Raw genomic sequence first — 17,551 nt, 5'->3', positions numbered from 1 at the left:
TCAGGGTAGTTGGAATCTTTAGAAAAATATAGATTTTGATGACAGATTCCTGTTTAGCCTTTTAAGTTTTGCTGCTCAGCCTGTTGTGTAAGCTACAAGTTCTGGCTAGTCATTAACTTTTTTTTTTTTTACACACCTTTCCGTCCTTAAGAGCTTTCTTTCTCCCTCTTTGTAGTTTTGAATTTTGTTACTGTTTTTGACCCTTCAGCTTGTTCAGCAGGGCTATCAAATTAACTACTTTTTCTGTAGAGGAACTTGCATCTGTCTTGATCAAACCAGAGACCATTTTCAGTGAAAGTAAGTGGAAGTGCTATAGACACATTGTTTAACAAATGGCACACTGGTTCTTGGGTTCCACTGCACTGGTACAGTGCAACCTAAGAACTAGTAAATGGAATTCAGAAATGAAGGTACATAACCAGCTTGCCTCCCAGGGGTGCAGAAGGGTGGGTTTGTGTTTTGCACTTGATGGCGCACACAGCTGTGCAGTCTCTATTGTGGAGACCAGAGACCACTTTACTTCTGCAAGGGGCATTACTTCCAAATACCCTTCCAGCATGAGAATTTGCTAGGACCTCGGAGAAAGGAAAAGCATTGAGCCACCTCTGGTGGCTGGCTGCCTGAGTGATGACCTCTCAGTTAAGTCTCATCAAGTAGGGAATGCATGGACTTAAAGGCCGAGAGAAGTTCTGTTCGGCAGGCAGTGGAGAGGCAAAAAGTGCAAAAAAAAAATGGTGTGAGGGGTGTAGAGAGAACTGGATGAGAAGCTAATGGCATATTTTCACAGGTTTAGGAGCTTGAGGCCTTTGTGACCCTATCATTTCTGTAAGGTCTGAGGGTTTCAACCACATTTGTGCAGATTTGCCAGCCCTCAGCTCCATTGTCTCATAACTTGATATCTCCCACTGCTCATACTCCCTCAGTCATTGTTACAGGTGTTTTGCCAGGCCTCTCTAGACTTATTGCTGCATCACAGTTGGACACCATTTCCCAGGCATCCACCAGTGACCAATACTGTAGCTTGATATTCTAGCAGCGGTTTTCCTTTGTTAGGTGTTCTGTCTTGGGGACTCTGGGCCAGAGAGAAAAAGTGACATTCTGTTTGCCAAATTGGGGATTGCTGAGCTGCCTTTATTGCTTCTTGTATGCCTGATGCCTGGGATATCCAGCCTACTTAGTTACCTCAACCTAGCAACTTTTGACTATTGCCATTTTGCAGAAAAGTGGTGGCTAAACCATATGGTCTCCCCCACCTCTGTCTTTGACGAGGATAAATTCTTAACTTCTCCAACCCAGAGGAATTTTCCTGTGAGGAAACCCTTTAGATAATCCAGGAGCTCTTCATGTTGGGGGTAAATAAACTTTGAGTCTCACAAGTGATATTTAGATTTGCTAGCTATCAAAATTGTTCTGTGAAATGCAATTAAAGTACAAGAGAAGTCTCTGACTAGGCACATACTTTAGACTGAGTTATCAGGTATTTTGCTTGGGTAAAATTTAAGTCTCTGGCTGAGGGCATCCAAGAGCAGCTTTAAATGTGCCCCTCAAAAACATCCCCATTGTTTGTTTTAGATCTCCTTCACGTGACTTATTTAAAAAACTGGAAGAAAAAGGAAAAAAAATCATTCAAATGCAAAAAAAAGTATGGTGTGTGTATAATATATGTAGAGAGGTGTGTGAGTGTGTGTGTGTATGTATATATATATATATATATATATATATATATATATATATATATATATATATATAGATATATACACATATATATATATATCTGCTTGCATACATATACGTACATACATCAAATGTGCAGTCTGCTTTTTTATTGTCTCTAACACCCTTTATATCTCCACTGTTTATTTGTGCAAGTGGATATAACAAGCCTTGGATTTTTTGGAAATCAAACTGCACGAAGGTCACTCGCTCCAGGGATCTTAATCTAGCCTCTGACATGAACAGGTCATGCTGGAGAGATTGATGCATCTCCCAGAGATTGCCACCTTTCTGGAACAAGCTTTTGATTCATATGAAACAGAGCCTCTCCCTGACATTCTTCAAATGCAACCAAGATCAATGGATGGGTGACTGCAGATTGATTCCTGGGGTGGTGCTGGTGTCCTTTCTAGACAGAGGAAGTCATTAACTACCGTAGACCCTTACCTTTGTGAACTTCACTCATCTAACCACCAACAGTTGGGGCAAATTCGGGGTAAATATGGCTAGCCTTGTAAGAGCTGTAGGTTCTGTTAGCCTAGTAACCTTACACGAACCTGTGTGTATAATTTTGATTTTTGTACTAAAGCTTGTACTTTGATATATGTTTTTGGGGGCACAAATAGTTGTAGGTAAACAAATGATACTTTTGAGCTGGGATATGAGGTCTGAGTTAAGATTAGACACACTAAGGCTTTACTAAGTTTAACTTTATTGGCTTCCAGAAAAGCTGCTAGAGATGGAGCTCATCAGATTCCAGAATTTTTCTTTAAATACCCATATAAGGGATCACTATTTGTGGACACCTTTTCAATCTCTTGTAACAAAGGCCTTCACCCTGACTTTTTCTCTCTTACCCCTGACTCTGAGTATTGCAAGAGGCAGTGCAGGACAACGCCAACTAGATTCTGGTGGCACATCGCTGTGCTATGGAATTATTGTTTTTTTATACTAAATAGATCCTATTTTTTTTCCTGATGTTGTTCATGTTATGCAACCTTCTCTCTCTTCAGCATGGGACCCTGAAACACCCAGATTTAAAGCGTCTAAGCCTTGTATTCTGGAAGATGTGCTCCTGAATTTGCATTGGATTCATTACCGCAAGGTACTGAGGAATGTTACAGAAGTTCGACATCCATATGCTAAGAACTCCTAATTAACAAGGTGGATCAGGATTTCACGTTGGTGCAAACAAAATGTCCTGTTGACTAAGCCTAGTTTATGTCCAGCATGCCCACCTTTGCCTCATTTTTGTTGAGTTCTTTACTATTAGTCATGGTGTGCCTTTTAACCATCTCAGCTTGCCTACCTTTGGAATCTAACCTTTCCCAGCTGTGTCCAGTATGATGTACTTTTTGAAAGTACTGCATCTGAGATCACTAAAAAGTCTGTATCTGATCCTTGGGATCTGAACTTTGTCTAAGAAAGGCTGACCCTTACTCATTTGAAGCAGCCAGCTCAGAGCTTATGAACTTCTGTTGGAAGATGCTTCTTTTTGTGGGAATTGAGCTACAAGGATTTCAGAATTGCAGATTTTAATTTGCAAATGTGTAATGTGAACTTCCATAAGGTTAGGGAGGTCCATAAGACTAAGCCGTCTTTATGCCTAAAATGGTCTCAGAAGTGGTACAAAATGAAGCTATCCATCTTTTGCTAATTTCTCTGAATCCTCATAACAAAGGAGAAAAGCTCATGCTCCTCTTTTGTCTGCACTGCAAGTAAGATGTCTAGACAAAAGGAGAGTTTTAGGTGAACACACTAGCTATTTGTCTGTTTCATGCCAGGGAAGCATAGGAGATCAGTATTGAAATAAGCCCTGTCTAAATGTCGGTCTACATTTCTTTTGAGATCACAATGAAAAAAAAAACTTAACCTTGCAAAACAAATTACAGCACATTTGTTTTTTTGTTATTTTAAGGTGTGGAATTTGGGGGGGAGGTACAAAATTCAGAGTGGCAAATGCCAAATATCAGAGTTTTACCTTTATTTTATTTATTTTTTGGCATGGAGCAAGCTCCGAGATCTTCCTATGTTGGAGGAAAGGGATTACGTGAAGAAAGAGCAAGTTTGATATATACAGGTCTGAGCTTTCTGTCATTCAGTCTCGCTGTTTCAGGGCACACAGTGGCATGTCTTGTAATATCAAATGGTTACCGGCAAGGCCAGCATCTACTAATGTTGCCTTTTTCTGGAATGATTCAGCATAAAATATTTCTGAGTCAGCTATATTGACAGCCATTTATTTACATAACAAACAAAACATTCTTTCATGTAAGAGGCTGGGTTTGCCACTGTATTTGGGCAGGGCATATGTACTCACCTTTCCCATGTCTGTGGCAGCTGCAGCTCACATACTGCTTTAGTATACCTCCCATGTGTTATGGATGGTACTGCAGCAGTGGTCCTTGCAGTGAACATACTGTAGTAGTGTGAATTCACTAACCATAAATGCTGTTTGAACAGTGGGATAACAGCTGCAATAGTTTCCCTTCTCACTTTCTTATCATTGAAACTCCAGATCCTTTTTAATTAGTCTGACATTTGAGTTATGAGCTGCTGCTCTTCAGATCCAGTTTGGCCATTAGCTAGTACACCACTGCCTTGAGTTTCACACATTTCCCATAATTCGTGATTCATTTTTGATATGATAAGGTTAAAAGCTTTAAAATGTGTAGCAGTAGTTGGCACAAACTCCCACCCCAAGATGTGTATGATTTGTGTGTAACTGGCTTAGGTGTGGAACATGTAAAGGTAGACTGCTCCTTTTGTAAATGATTTGGTACTAGATCTTTGGCAGACAAGAAAAATAAGTTAATTTTGAGGGTCTTATTCTCTTACATTAAGCTGACAAGCCAGAAAAAGGGGGGGGGGGGTTTGTAGAGATACTGTCCCAATGAGCCAGGTCCATTTTTCTCTCAAGGTTCCTGGTAAGAAAATTTCTCCCCTTTTGGCACCAAAGCCCAAGTCCGCTTTGACAAGTCTCCCTCTAAATCTGGCAGCAGACATTCATCAGAAAGATGGACTCTAGGTATCATACTGTCCACCTCTGGTACCAGGGCTGATTGAGTTGCCCCCCCCCCATCTCTTTGGCTTCTTCCCTGGTGGCATTCTTTGCATTAATAGTTTTGTCTTTCTGGATCCTATAAAGTTCATACCAACACGAATTCTGTCTTGGTTACAGTATTGCATCTGACGCATTTAACGACTTTGAGTGGGTTTCCAATCCAAGGTTTAATGAAGTGATGTCAGTGTTATGCTTGAGGGCAACAATATTTGAACCATTTTCAGTGTTTGGGTCTTTGTTTTTTGAGCCAGAAATTCTAATCTCTGTCTTGAGGCCTTCCATGTCCTGTGCATCAGGGCCCCGTTCTATGACAGCACCCACTTATGCCTCAGCAGAGATCTCTGTTCTGAGAAGTGCTCCATCACTGAACACAAATTCTAGATTTGCCTTTGAGGCAATGTAGAGGATGACAGCCTCTCCTCTTGAGGCTAGCTATAGGACGTCCATTGGTACTAGGTTCTCCCTGTGAGATCTAGCAGCTCTTAAGCCAATTCATCATAGCTTCCAGCGACAGGGTAAAGTCGTATCCTTTGGAGATTCACAGCAAGTCCATTACATCTCTTCTGTCCATTACATCTCTTCTGTAGACTTTGACTCGTCACAGCCAGGGATTCTTGAAAAGAGGTTGTGTAAAAGGAAATACTGTGACTCCAATTAGGAGCCCATCACGTCTGACATGGATGAGTGGGGGGATACATCCCTCCACATTTTCCCTACTGAAGATGTCCCTTTTCACTGATGTCCTAGAAGTGGTGAATTAGAGGGCATTTTTGCCATCTGACCACACACTCAGAAAAAGTGCTGTTAGAAGGGACAGAGCTATACGATTCAAACTTCTTAGGTGGGCCTTCCTGTAGATTGTCTGATAGATGTGGTCACCAGGAGGGCATGGCAGGAACCTGATAAAAACAGAATCTCTTCAAAGAAACCTGTCAAGGTCTTGTGTCCTAAGAGTAGGCAGTTTTGGTGGAGCAGTCCACTAGTGGACTGAATGATTGCTACAGCAGTCACTAAGGAACTCCTAGATGGACTTAGCTGTTGCCATTCTACAGAACAAGGAGTCCAGTGCAGTCATCATGATGGGAAAACAAACCTACACTTCTGGCATATTTGCCCTGAGAGCAGTAATTTAACCCTGTCTAGTCAGTGGCTATGGACCACCCTGAATACCATGCAAAACATCATAAAGCTCTCCTTGCATCTGTATCACAGCACAGCAATGGAGCAGCCAGAGTGGCAGGTACTGGCATAACCCTCTGAGCCATTGCTTGCTCCATCAATGTGATTTTGCAGACAACTTTGAAGTGGCCTTTCAAAATGCTCATTTTGGTTCTTCACTCTTCGGTTCTATAGTAAAGGAGAAGCTGATACAGTATGAACAGGAAAGGAAAAAACTGTCTGCCTTGGGAGTCAGATTTGAGAACCTTCATAGATCTCTCAGAAGTAACCAGAAAGGTTCCAAATCCCTTTGGTTCAAAAAATCTCTGCGTCATCCTTTTGATACCTCCTCCAATATAGACATTTGTGACAGAGGTGTTTCCTGTAATAGCAGCTGACTACTCGGTTGAAGGGGTCCACATAACCAGGGGTACAGAGAACCCTTCTCCAGAAGGCAAAATTATCACCCTTGAAAGATTGCCCGACTGATAACCTCTGGAGATAGACAGAAAGTGCTTATTTCTCCTCACTCATCTGTGTGGTGGTCATGAGGCAGGTCATCTGATTGTGAAAGATTATATGCAGAGACTGTACCATACCATTTTTTGAAACCGTCACCTCAAAAGTCAAAGTTATCAGATACTGCACTCCATCAAATGTGAGCAACTCTCTTGAAGGTGTCTGTCAAGGAGGGTCCCACCAGACCATAGAGTGTTAGGAGTCTGTTCAAGAATCTTTTTGTTTCCAGAAAAGAATAAGGACCTCAGACCAGTTTTGGATCAGTGGCCTAAACCAATTCATCAAAAAGACCCCATTCAGAATGGTCACTGTCAATAATTTTGCCCTGCCTCAAGTCAATTGATTAGCTGTACTGTGTAGAAGTCCAGGATGCCCGTTTCCCCATAAAAACAATTGGGATAGTTGTTGACTAATGGCATTCAACACTTCATCAGTGAAGGCTTCCTCAATGCTATCAGTCTGTTCCACCAGCTTTGGTGGTTCCTTCTTTGAGTTGTTTAGTGTCAGCATCAAGGACGCTGCCAGCTTCCTCAGTACCAAATGTTTCATTGCTAACTGTTCAAGAGCAGGACATGATAGAGGCAACCTTGAGGGTTGTTTGAAGTGCTCATAAACTCTAACTTCACTGGTTCTACCCTGAATGCTCCTGAATCCTAGCACTTTGGCCTGATCTTCACCCAACAAAGATGCAGGTGGTCAAATGTCACAACCGGGGCAGATGAGCAGTGTCCTGTGGAGAGTCTTCCTCCTCATACTACAATAAATCCCTTTCCTGAATCTTCCCAGGAAAATGAAATGAAAAATTAAACTTGTGGACTCACTGCTGGAGTCCCCTGCCCTGGGTACTGACTTCAGAGTGAGATGTTTCCTTAATATCCTCTAAAGAATCCCATATTTTGGGTGATTTTAGAGTTGATGGGTCCACAGCCCACTGACCTAGTCTTCCTAGATGAGGAATTTCTACAGAACCTTTTTTTCACTCTCCCTCAATGACATTCTGGGTGATTCTCCCTGCAGAACATTGCTTTGATTTTGTACAAGACTTTGCTAGACCCAGAGTGTTGACACATTCCAAAAAATGATAGGACAAGTCTTCTGTCCCCATGAGCCAGGAATGTCGGAGTAATGCCTCTTTATGTTGTGACCACCACCTTTGAGAAGGAGCTCTCCAAATAGAGTCCCAGCAGTTTGTTGCTTGACAAAGGAGTCTGTACTGTTTAGACCACTTTGGCAAGTGCTTATATATATATATATATATATATGCTAGGCAGCTTTTCTATCAGAGCTGTAATGCATATGACTAGGTTTAGCTGAAAAAAAAATTAGAGATGCTGAAAAAAGCTGCTCCATGAAAGCTTACAGTGGAAACCACTTTCCCTGGTGGTTACCTTAGCCAGTGGGAAATTCTGTACATCAGACTCTTACACAACAGAGTTAAGGACTGACCAGTGCAGCTAGGTCAGGCATTGTCATTTGTCACCATGTCTGGCTGAGTTTTAATTTTGCTGATAACTGCAGTGCATATTTTAGCAGGGCCCCTTTAAAATGGCTTTTCCTTAGGTTTGCGCATCAGGTGAAAGAAAGCTGCAAAGAAATGAGGAAGAAGGAAAAGGTGCGTATGGCTGTTGAAGTGACATTCTTCTCACAGAACATTATCACAAAACCAAAGGAGTTCATATAACTTATGGTATTAAGAAGAGACGGTGGTTTTCATTTGAGTAAAGTTTTGACAGAAATCAACAGTCGAGAGGTTTCCATAGTGGGTGTCACCCTAGAGGCAGAGGTGGTCCATAGAATCAGGGATTCCACAATCTTCCTTTTTTTAATTTCTCCAAATCTTTTGGATTTCTAATACCATGATGGGACTGGACCCCATTCCTAAGTCAAAGTATGATTAAAGTTCATGAAAATAGTATTGTTTCAATCCTTGATGTCAGGTAATGTTCTGTCCATGGGACTGCTGCAGAATCCTTGAATACTTGCTCAGCTGTTCCACTGTCTTCTTGAATCTTCCTGTGTAGTAGGCCATCACGCAGGACTTGTAGATCAGAGAGTTAGTATCCAGAGGCTGCAGCATTTTCTTTGTAACTTCCCCAAGACCAGCATTCTTACTTCCAGGCAAAAAAACTACAAACTACCACTAGGCAAATGTAAAAAGCCAAGCTACCGATATCAAACTTCTTATTCGGAACTTCCATCCGAGAGGGTACCACCAAACCAAAGAGGGTCCATGCTTATTTAGGATTCCTTTTGGGTCCCAAGAAGAGAACGTACCTTCAGTCCGTATTTGATGTAAGCGGCCTGAACTAGTGTGTAACGAAAAAGAAAAATATCAGGTGGTTGTGGTTCAAGCATTCCTTCCATGGCTACAGGAAGATTATGTACACTGCTGTTTAATTCTCCAGGATGCCTGTTTATACATTATGTTGACCAAGGTGTCCAGGAGATTCCTGATTTTCAGGGTTAGAGACCATTACTATCATTTTCAAGCCCTCCCATCTGGTCTCAGCACAGCTCCAGGATTTACCAAAGGCATGGCAGCCACAGCAACTTTAACTCTTCGAAAGAACATTCTAGTATTCCCTTACCTGTATGACTGGCACTTGGCAGCAACAACACGAATGTAGTCTCTGATAAGAGCAAAGAGTGACTTACTAAAAATATTCAGGTCCATGGGTCTCTCACTAAACACTGAAGCATCACATTGCAGACTACAGAATTCCCTTTCACAGGTTGTGATTATGATGCAGTTAAACAACCATGTAGTGGTATAGTACATCAGCAAATTGTTGGGGTGGGGGGGGGTCATTTTTACACCCTAATTTGGTGAGGCATTTAGGCTGTGGGATTTGCCCCAATGACATGCTGCTTTCTGACTGCAAAACGTATTCCCAGTAAACCTGCTTCTTTTGCAGAAAAGCTTAGACAGGGCTTACTGATGCTTCACAAGTAGTCTTTCAGTGGGTCAGTCAGCAACAAATGCTGTTTTCTGCTGTTAGGTTAGACTGTGCTGCAATCCTGTCTGTATACCTTACCATTGCCAAATACAGCTGCTTTTTGTCACTAATACCCCACAGGGATATATAACCCAGAATGCTGTGGTCCAGCAGTGGCCACATCATCTTTACTCATTTCCCCTATTTCCCTTTATAATAAATCTTTGAGAGAGAAAATGTACAAAAGGCCAAGGGCATTCTTGTAGCCACATTTTGATCCAATCACATTTGATTTTGTTTGCTGTAGCCTCATCTAAAGAAATATCTTGTCAGACATCACAGTTGTGTGTTTACCCATTTATTTGGCAAGCTGTACTTCGACCTTCAATGCATCAAACTAACTGCATGGTTTCTGCAGTTCCTGTAATGGCCAGGGACCTATTGCTCCCTTTTAGGGTGATGTTCATCGTGTTTCACTATTGCAGTCATTTACTCTTGGGCTATCCTGCTGGCAGGCTACCCTCAGTTGGCCAGAATTCCAAAGTCTAGGTCCGGCGTCGGTTGCGGTTGCCTCTTCCCTGATGTCAGTGCGCCAGGGGTATAAAAGATGCAGCCGACTCCATTTTTTTCAGTCTTTCTTGCCACGTGGTGCCCGAAGCAAAAGCAGTTTGCAAGTTCCGGTCGGCCGACTCCTGAGATTTTCAAATACGAATTTCAGAAACAAAGTCTTCATTAAAGCTAAGTACCCCATTGGGGAAAATTTTTCTTGCTCCAGGCCAATGTCAGAAAAAGTTAACAACTGTATTACTTGTGGGAAGCAAATACCTCATAAGGATTTTCACTCTTACTGTATGCCTTGCATAGGCCCTGATCACAATGTTGCTTAGCTGTCGGTTTTGTGCTAGATTTAACCAATGCACTATTAAGCGTCAGTTCGATTTTGCATTTCATTACTTTGGCCGAAGATTTAATTATATAATGCCGTCGGAACAGCTGACGACCGAAGTTTACAAAAAAACGCAATGACAAGGAAAAGGATAGGCATCTGAGGTCCAAAACAGACGAGGCCTCTGCTAGGCCAGTTGCCGGTTCTCAGTGAGGTGCTTTCGCAGCCCCTGGCACCCGCTACCTCAGAGCCACAGGCTGCTTCCGACTCCCACTTGGAGCCGACTGGGCCTCTGGATACTCAAGGTATTGGACACTCTGAAATCATTCCCTCAGATGGGTCCGGAGCCGCTGAGCAGGCATCGGCTTCTGAGGGTGTCTTCAGACCTACACAACTATATATTAAGCCATCTTCAGTTTCAAAGACTAAAGCAGCTCTAAAGACAAAGAAACAAGTACAGCATTCTCCTGCTCAGACTCTCAGACTTCCATGCCTAAAAAAACATGCTCAAAATGGCCGAAGACCTAATTACTTTGATCAGGGGCTCCCATCCCCCTCCTGATAAGAGGCCTAGGCAAGAGACAGAGTATGATTCTTCTGATCAGATTTCTATTTCCTCTGATTCCTCTTCTGAACAGGATTACTCCATGCTTTCCTATGAGGATTCTGATGCGGAAGAATCCATTCCTTCAGCCTCTCCTCCTGAGGATTATTCTTTTGGGGAAACCGTGCATAGAATGAGGGAGCATTTCCACTGGGAGAGCCAAGATTATTCTGAATCTAAGAAAAGGCTCAGGGACTTTCTGCTACTTCCTCAGCACATACCCCTTGCTATTCCACCTGTTCTAGACATTGTAGATGTATTTTCAGAGTCCGGCCTGTCCCCTGACTCTTTACCCCCCGCACCTGCTAAGCTAGACAGATATTACAGGGTCCCGGATTCTCTTAAATTCCTATATAAAAACCCCGCTGCTGACCCAGAAACTATATCTCAGGGTCCCAAAGGGGTCAAAGCTTCCACTGCAAAAAACCCTGTCCCCTCTGATAGGGATTCTAGGGCTCTAGATAGATGGGGGGGGGAAAAGTCTACACTTCTGCTACCCTGGCTGTAAGGGCTTTAAATTGTCAGTTTCATATGCTTACATATCAGCAATATTTAATGTCACTGTTTAAACAGAAATTGTTGACAAATACTGAATGTTCAGAGAACAAGGAATTGCAGGATTTATTGCATGCAGCTGAACAAGTGGGAAAGAATACTTTGCAATGTGGTTATGATTCACAGGAGGCCTCTTGCAGGGCCGCTGTTACAGGTTCTGTTATTAGAAGGCATGCTTGGTTAAAGGAACAGAATCTGCCTGATCTTGTTAAAGCAAAATTATTGGATGCACCATTACAGCATGATACTTTGTTCGGTACTAAAGCAGAAGAGGTGTTGAAAAAAATGGAGGATAAAGCAAAATCCATGCAGACAGCCAAAGATTTCTTACAGGTACAGCCACCCAGGTTTAGCAGGAACTGGCCTTCTAAAAATTGGTCCTTTCCAGTGTCAGACAGGGCACAAAGAGACAAATACAGGCGTCCCAGAGGCAGATCTCAGCCCCAAGGCTCATACAGGCCTAAACAATGGGGTACTCCTACCTCCAAAAGCGGAGAAGACAAATCACAGCCTTACGGGAAACAGTACCAATGACTTTCCTCTACCAGATCCAAGCACTTTTCTTTTGGCAGCCCCCTTACTGGACCTGTCTACACTAAATACGTTTCTGGAAGTTCCAAAATTCAAGATGTTGACTCTACAGCAGCTACTGCCCATGCTGGGCAAGAAGGCTTGGCTCGTAACTTTGGACCTAAAGGAGGCATACCTGCATGTCCCAATCAGACAATCTTGCAGAAGATACCTCAGATTCATAGCTGGCTCAATGCATTGCCAATTCTCTGCACTGCCCTTTGGCTTATCTACTGCACCCAGGGTCTTCACAAAATGCCTGGCACCAGTAATTGCGTTTTACAGACAAAAAGGAATTCAAATATATCCCTACTTGGACGACTGCCTAATTCAAGCAGAGAACAAAGATATTCTTCTACAGCATCTGGCATTTGTAAAAAGATTAATTGGCCTAGGGTACACAGTAAACAAAAAGAAATCAAAACTAGTGCCCTCTCAAGAGATAATATTCCTGGGTGCAAGCTTAAATACAACTGCCCAGATGTCTTATCTCATGCCAGACCAACAAAAGCATCTGAGTACTTACTTCAAGAAATTGGCAACAAAAACCTACTTATCTGCAAGGAAAATCCTGCAGGCCTTGGGTTTCATGGCATCCTGCATTCTACTAATTCCATATGTCAGACTGTATATGAGGAAACTACAGTGGTATCTAAAAAGTGTTTGGACTCAGCATTGCCACAGCCTGGAGACAGTAATTGCACTCATTCCCTGCCTACAACAGGAGTTTCATTGGTGGGCAGAAGCCTGTCACTACAACAAGGGTCTGCCATTCAGTCTACCCACAGCCAGACAGACACCGACAACAGATGCATCAGATTATGCCTGGGGGGCCCATATGGCAAGAAAATGTATTCAGGGCACATGGCCTGCAAACCAGATGCATCTTCACATCAATCAAAAAGAGATGCTAGCTGTTCAAAATGCCCTGACAGCTTTCAAGGACCTGCTTCATCCAGGACAGTTACTGATAAAGATAGACAACACTATGGTCATGTGGTACATAAGCAGGGAGGTACACATTCCTACCCCCTCTGCAGACAAGCAATGACCTTATGGAACACAGCATTGGCTTTTCAAGTTCACCTGCAAGCACAATTCCTGCCATGAAAAACAAATACTCTGGCAGACGAACTAAGCAGAAACCTCATGGATCCCCACAAATGGAAACTGGATCCACAAAGTCTTCAGCATGATTATAAGGAAATGGGAATGCCCAGACATAGATCTATTTGCCTCCCCTCACAACTGCCAATTGCAGAGATTTTGCACAAGGATTTATCACAAGCAAGCATGGAAAGTGGACGCCCCATCCTTCAGCTGGAAAAACCTAACAGTATATGCCTTTCGTCCACTGCGCCTCCTTCCCAGGGTACTCCTAAATATTAGACAAGAGAAGCCAAAAATTATACTGATTGCACCAGACTGGCCACGCCAGCACTGATACCCAATCCTAAAGAGCTTCTCTCAAGGTCCAGCATGGATATTGCCTCAAACTTCTCACTTGCTGACCCAGCAAAACAATCAGATCCTGCACAGCCAACTCAGGACCCTAAATCTGGCAGCATGGCGGATAATGTAGCCATTCAGAACACTCCTCTTTCAAAAGCTGTTTTGGATGTTATCTTGGAGGCCAGGAGGCCCAGTACCAGAAAATCTTATGCAGAGAAATGGAAGAGATTCTGTGCTTGGAACCAGGAACAAGGCATTGACACGTGTGTACCAAATATCCCTCAGATTTTACAATACCTAACTGAGATGCTGAACAAAGGCCTTTCTTTCTCACCAATTAAGATTCATGTCTCTGTCATTTCAGCCCATTACAATGCGGAATCACCTATCTTTTCTCATCCTTTGCCTCCTTTCGAGCCAGCATCAACAGCAGATATAAAATCCTGGAAAACAGCTTTGCTCCTAGCAATAACCTCTGCAATGCGAGTCTGAGTTACAAGCACTCATGGCTGTGGAACCTTTCATCATTTTACATCCAGACAGGGTTTCTCTGTGGACAAACCCTACATTTATGCCTAAGGTGGTGTAAGGTGTGGCCCTCAACCAAACCATTCACTTGCCTACGTTTTATCCAAATCCACAGAACAAGGGTGAGAAAATTCTGCATTCTTTGGACATACACAGGCAGCTATGCTTCTACTTGGACAGAGCTATCAGAAAGACTGAGCAACTTTTAGTGTCATATGCTGCAGGATCACAAGGAAAGGCTATCTCAAAACAGACTATTTCTAAATGGATAGGCCATTGCATCCGTTTCTGCTATTCTCAACATGGCAAGTCATTGCCTAAGGGCATTAGGCCTCATTCCACCAGAGCAGCAGCCACTTCAGCCTTTCTCAGAGGAGTACCAACCAAAGATATCTTAGAGGCTGCAACCTGGAGTTCAGTGCACACCTTCACAAAGCACTACCACTTACCTCTTTAAGTCCAGGGCAGGCTTTGCCACTGCAGTCCTGCAGGGCCTCATAGCCTCTCCTAATTCTATTTAGCCCAGCCACCCATCCTCAGCTTTGAGATTCAACCCAAGAGCAATGACTGCAACAGTGAAACACGATGAACATAGTACAGTTGTGTACCTACCATAAATGTAGATGTTCGACTGTATTCACTGTTGCAGTCCAGGCTACCCACCCACCATCCCCCTTTTCTTTGCTGGGTCTATCTGCACTTCACTATCCTATACAACCTATTTGGTGTGTTTGCTTGTAGATGAAGGAAATTTTATTTTTGTGCATGCATTTTTATTGGCATATTTTTTCAGCCTACCAATTTGGGGGCACCTGACATCTGGGGCAAGAAAAAACTGAAGAAAATGGCGTCGGCTGCATGTTTTATACCCCTGGCACACTGACGTCAGGGAAGAGGCGACAGCAACTGACGCCGGACCTAGACTTTGGAATTCTGGCCGACTGCGGGTAGCCTGCCAGCAGGATAACCCAAGAGTAATGACTGCAACAGTGAATACACTCTAACATCTACATTTATGGTAGGTACACAACTGTACTTTATATAGATGTTACTTAGACGTATATCAGTTTTTAAGAACTATGATTTAATCTGCAGAGTGATGAGTTATGGAAGAAGTGATTGGGAGGGGATACAAATTGCTGGCTTGTTTCTTTTATGGGTTAGCTTATAATCAGGCAACCTTGAGTTGCCTGAGCTGCATTTTTCTTACCGTTTCACAAAGCTTTTCTTTACCTTCCACAGTTTTGCATTATTTGCCTTGTTTAGAGCAAGAAACACTACTCTCCTCCTTGAGCATCTGCTGCTTTGGAGAATGTTGTAATACTAAACAGGCATCATATGTTTACCCAAGGCTGACTGATTTATCCAGCATGTTTTAGTACTGTGCTTTCATCTTTCTCTGAAATCTCACTGTACAGGAAGCCATAAGGAATGTCCATGAAGAAGGTTCTTGTCTACATCTGTACAAATAAACTCTGGTCCCACTTTGCTTAAAGGTGTTTTCCCTATTATCTACATATCAGAATAATGGATTAAGGATAAGCATACTTTAGATCATTCAGCTATGTTTTCTGTCATTTTATAAATGGAATTGAGTTATGGCAATTTTTCTGTAGTTTTATGGCTGCAGAATATTTTTGAATGCATCAATAGTTGCTGTAGAAGTAGTAGACAGTATTGAAAACATTAAGGATGATTCAGGTTATTCGTAGGGGGACTATTGAACATTTCCCCATGAAAGTGTGGTGTAGTTTGTAAAGTGTGAGGATGTTTATTTTAAACATATTTCCTCCCATACATTCATGCGTACTGCATAGTAGTAGGAATTTACCTGTGAAAACTGGGAAATTAACTGTGACTTGGTCCTTGCTGATGTCCTTTTATTCATATGCTGCTGTATTCACGACATCAGGGAGTTTGCTCTGGTGAACTCTTGAACTTCCGGCTATTATACAAAAGTTAAATGCTACTACTAGGCTGTGCTCGATGTCCTGCGCCTCTTCTCTGACATCAGTTGTAAATGGACATCCGATATAAAGCTGACATCAGCACGCATCCACCTCAGGAATTTTCTGCCACGTGTGACTCCCAGCTCCAGTCATTGCTTTATTGGAAGAAGTGTTTTTCTACATCAGACTCCAGATAAGTACCCCATAGGCGTTTTCTAATCTTTACTTGCTACTGGTTTGGGTTTCATGTCCGGTAGGAAGGGCAAGTATAGGTTTGGAAGGCAAATTGCCCATAAGGATTCTCATTCTGTGTAGGCCGAGAACACGACCATACCACGTGTAGTATTTGTCAGGCCTTTGTCCCCAAAACCTTCTAGCAACTTTGATTTTGTACTTTGAGAACCAAAGACTTAAACACCTAACCGTATGTATGCATCCGATGTCAGAACCCTCGGAAGAGCCCCCCAGTCAAGAAGGCCAGAAAGAACAGGCCTGAACTGACTGCTGCACCTTCCACTCCAGCCATACCTCTTGTGGCCAGTGAAGGCTCGGAGTCCGAGCCGGAGTCCTCAGAGCTTCCTGTAGCGGAAGGCCCAGAGGAAACTATTCCATTGCCCAAGGTCACATCTTGGAGGGAAACTAGGCTCGTTATTTCATAGGGGGTCGCATGGAGTTTCTCAAATTGTAGTTCACGAAGACATAGAATCAGATGTGATGGAGTTCAGGCTGGCTTCAGGCCCTCCTACCCTCCACTGTTTTTCACCGCCGTCTCCACCAGATGCAAGATTTCTTTAAAAGGGATAGCAGCCAATTCACTGAGACAAAAAAAAGATATTGTGAATTACTCCAGTTGGAGTCTCCCAGCCCTTCTGCTGTGCCCCCTGCACACCCTGCTTTTCAGGATGCATTCATGCCGCTTCTAAAAAGCCCGATTCACAGCCCCCAAGCATCCAGACAGATTCTACAAGGTGCCTGAGGCAGCAACTTTTCTCTACAAAGCTCCTGCTGCCGATCCGGCAGTCATTTCTGTGACCTGGACATTCCAAATTGCTTCCCTCCACTTCTCTTCTGCCCTCTGATAGAGAGCAGGATGATGGAACACCTGGGAAAGTAGGTTTACACTTCTGCCACCCTGGCTATAAGAGCCATCACCTATCAGACAAATATGGCTAAATATGCCCTGGCTCTCATGGCATATATAACAAAACAATTGGGAGAACTGACGGATTCCCCTGCCAAGGCGAAAATCTCTTCCCTCCTGAGCTCTTGCTCCCAGGTCACAAAACATTCTATTAAGTGCAGCTATGATGGTGTAGAAGCCTCTGCTAGAGCTGCTGCCTCAGGCTTTGTCATCAGGAGGTACTCATGGCTGAGCTTGCAACCTTTCCCGGATGACATCAAATCCAAACTCCTGGATGTTCCTCTTGACAACAGTCACTTTGGTGCAGCAGCTGCTGATCTCTTCAAAGCCCTCCAAACTAAATGGAAGGAACGGAGACATATCTATGTCTCTCCAGTACCTCGTTTTCAGAGGAATTACCCAACAAAAACTTCATTTGTGAGAACTTCTGGCAAGAGACCTCAGACAAAACCCAGAAAGGAACATAGGAAACGGGT

At 43.1% G+C, this 17,551-nt stretch overlaps 1 protein-coding gene across 1 annotated transcript in view; it reads left to right on the top strand.

Moving 5' to 3' along the window:
- The window catches only part of RC3H1 (ring finger and CCCH-type domains 1), a gene marked incomplete in the record, with an annotated part of 3,590,040 nt that overhangs the window by 144,435 nt on the left and 3,428,054 nt on the right, over positions 1–17,551 (top strand).

This window comes from Protopterus annectens, chromosome 14.part0, assembly GCF_019279795.1.
Source record: "Protopterus annectens isolate FY-2018-M chromosome 14.part0, PAN1.0, whole genome shotgun sequence".
In the NCBI taxonomy this organism is placed as follows: Eukaryota; Metazoa; Chordata; order Ceratodontiformes; family Protopteridae; genus Protopterus; species Protopterus annectens.
Note: the sequence above shows the minus strand (reverse complement) of the source record. Positions and strands in the feature narration are given on the sequence as shown.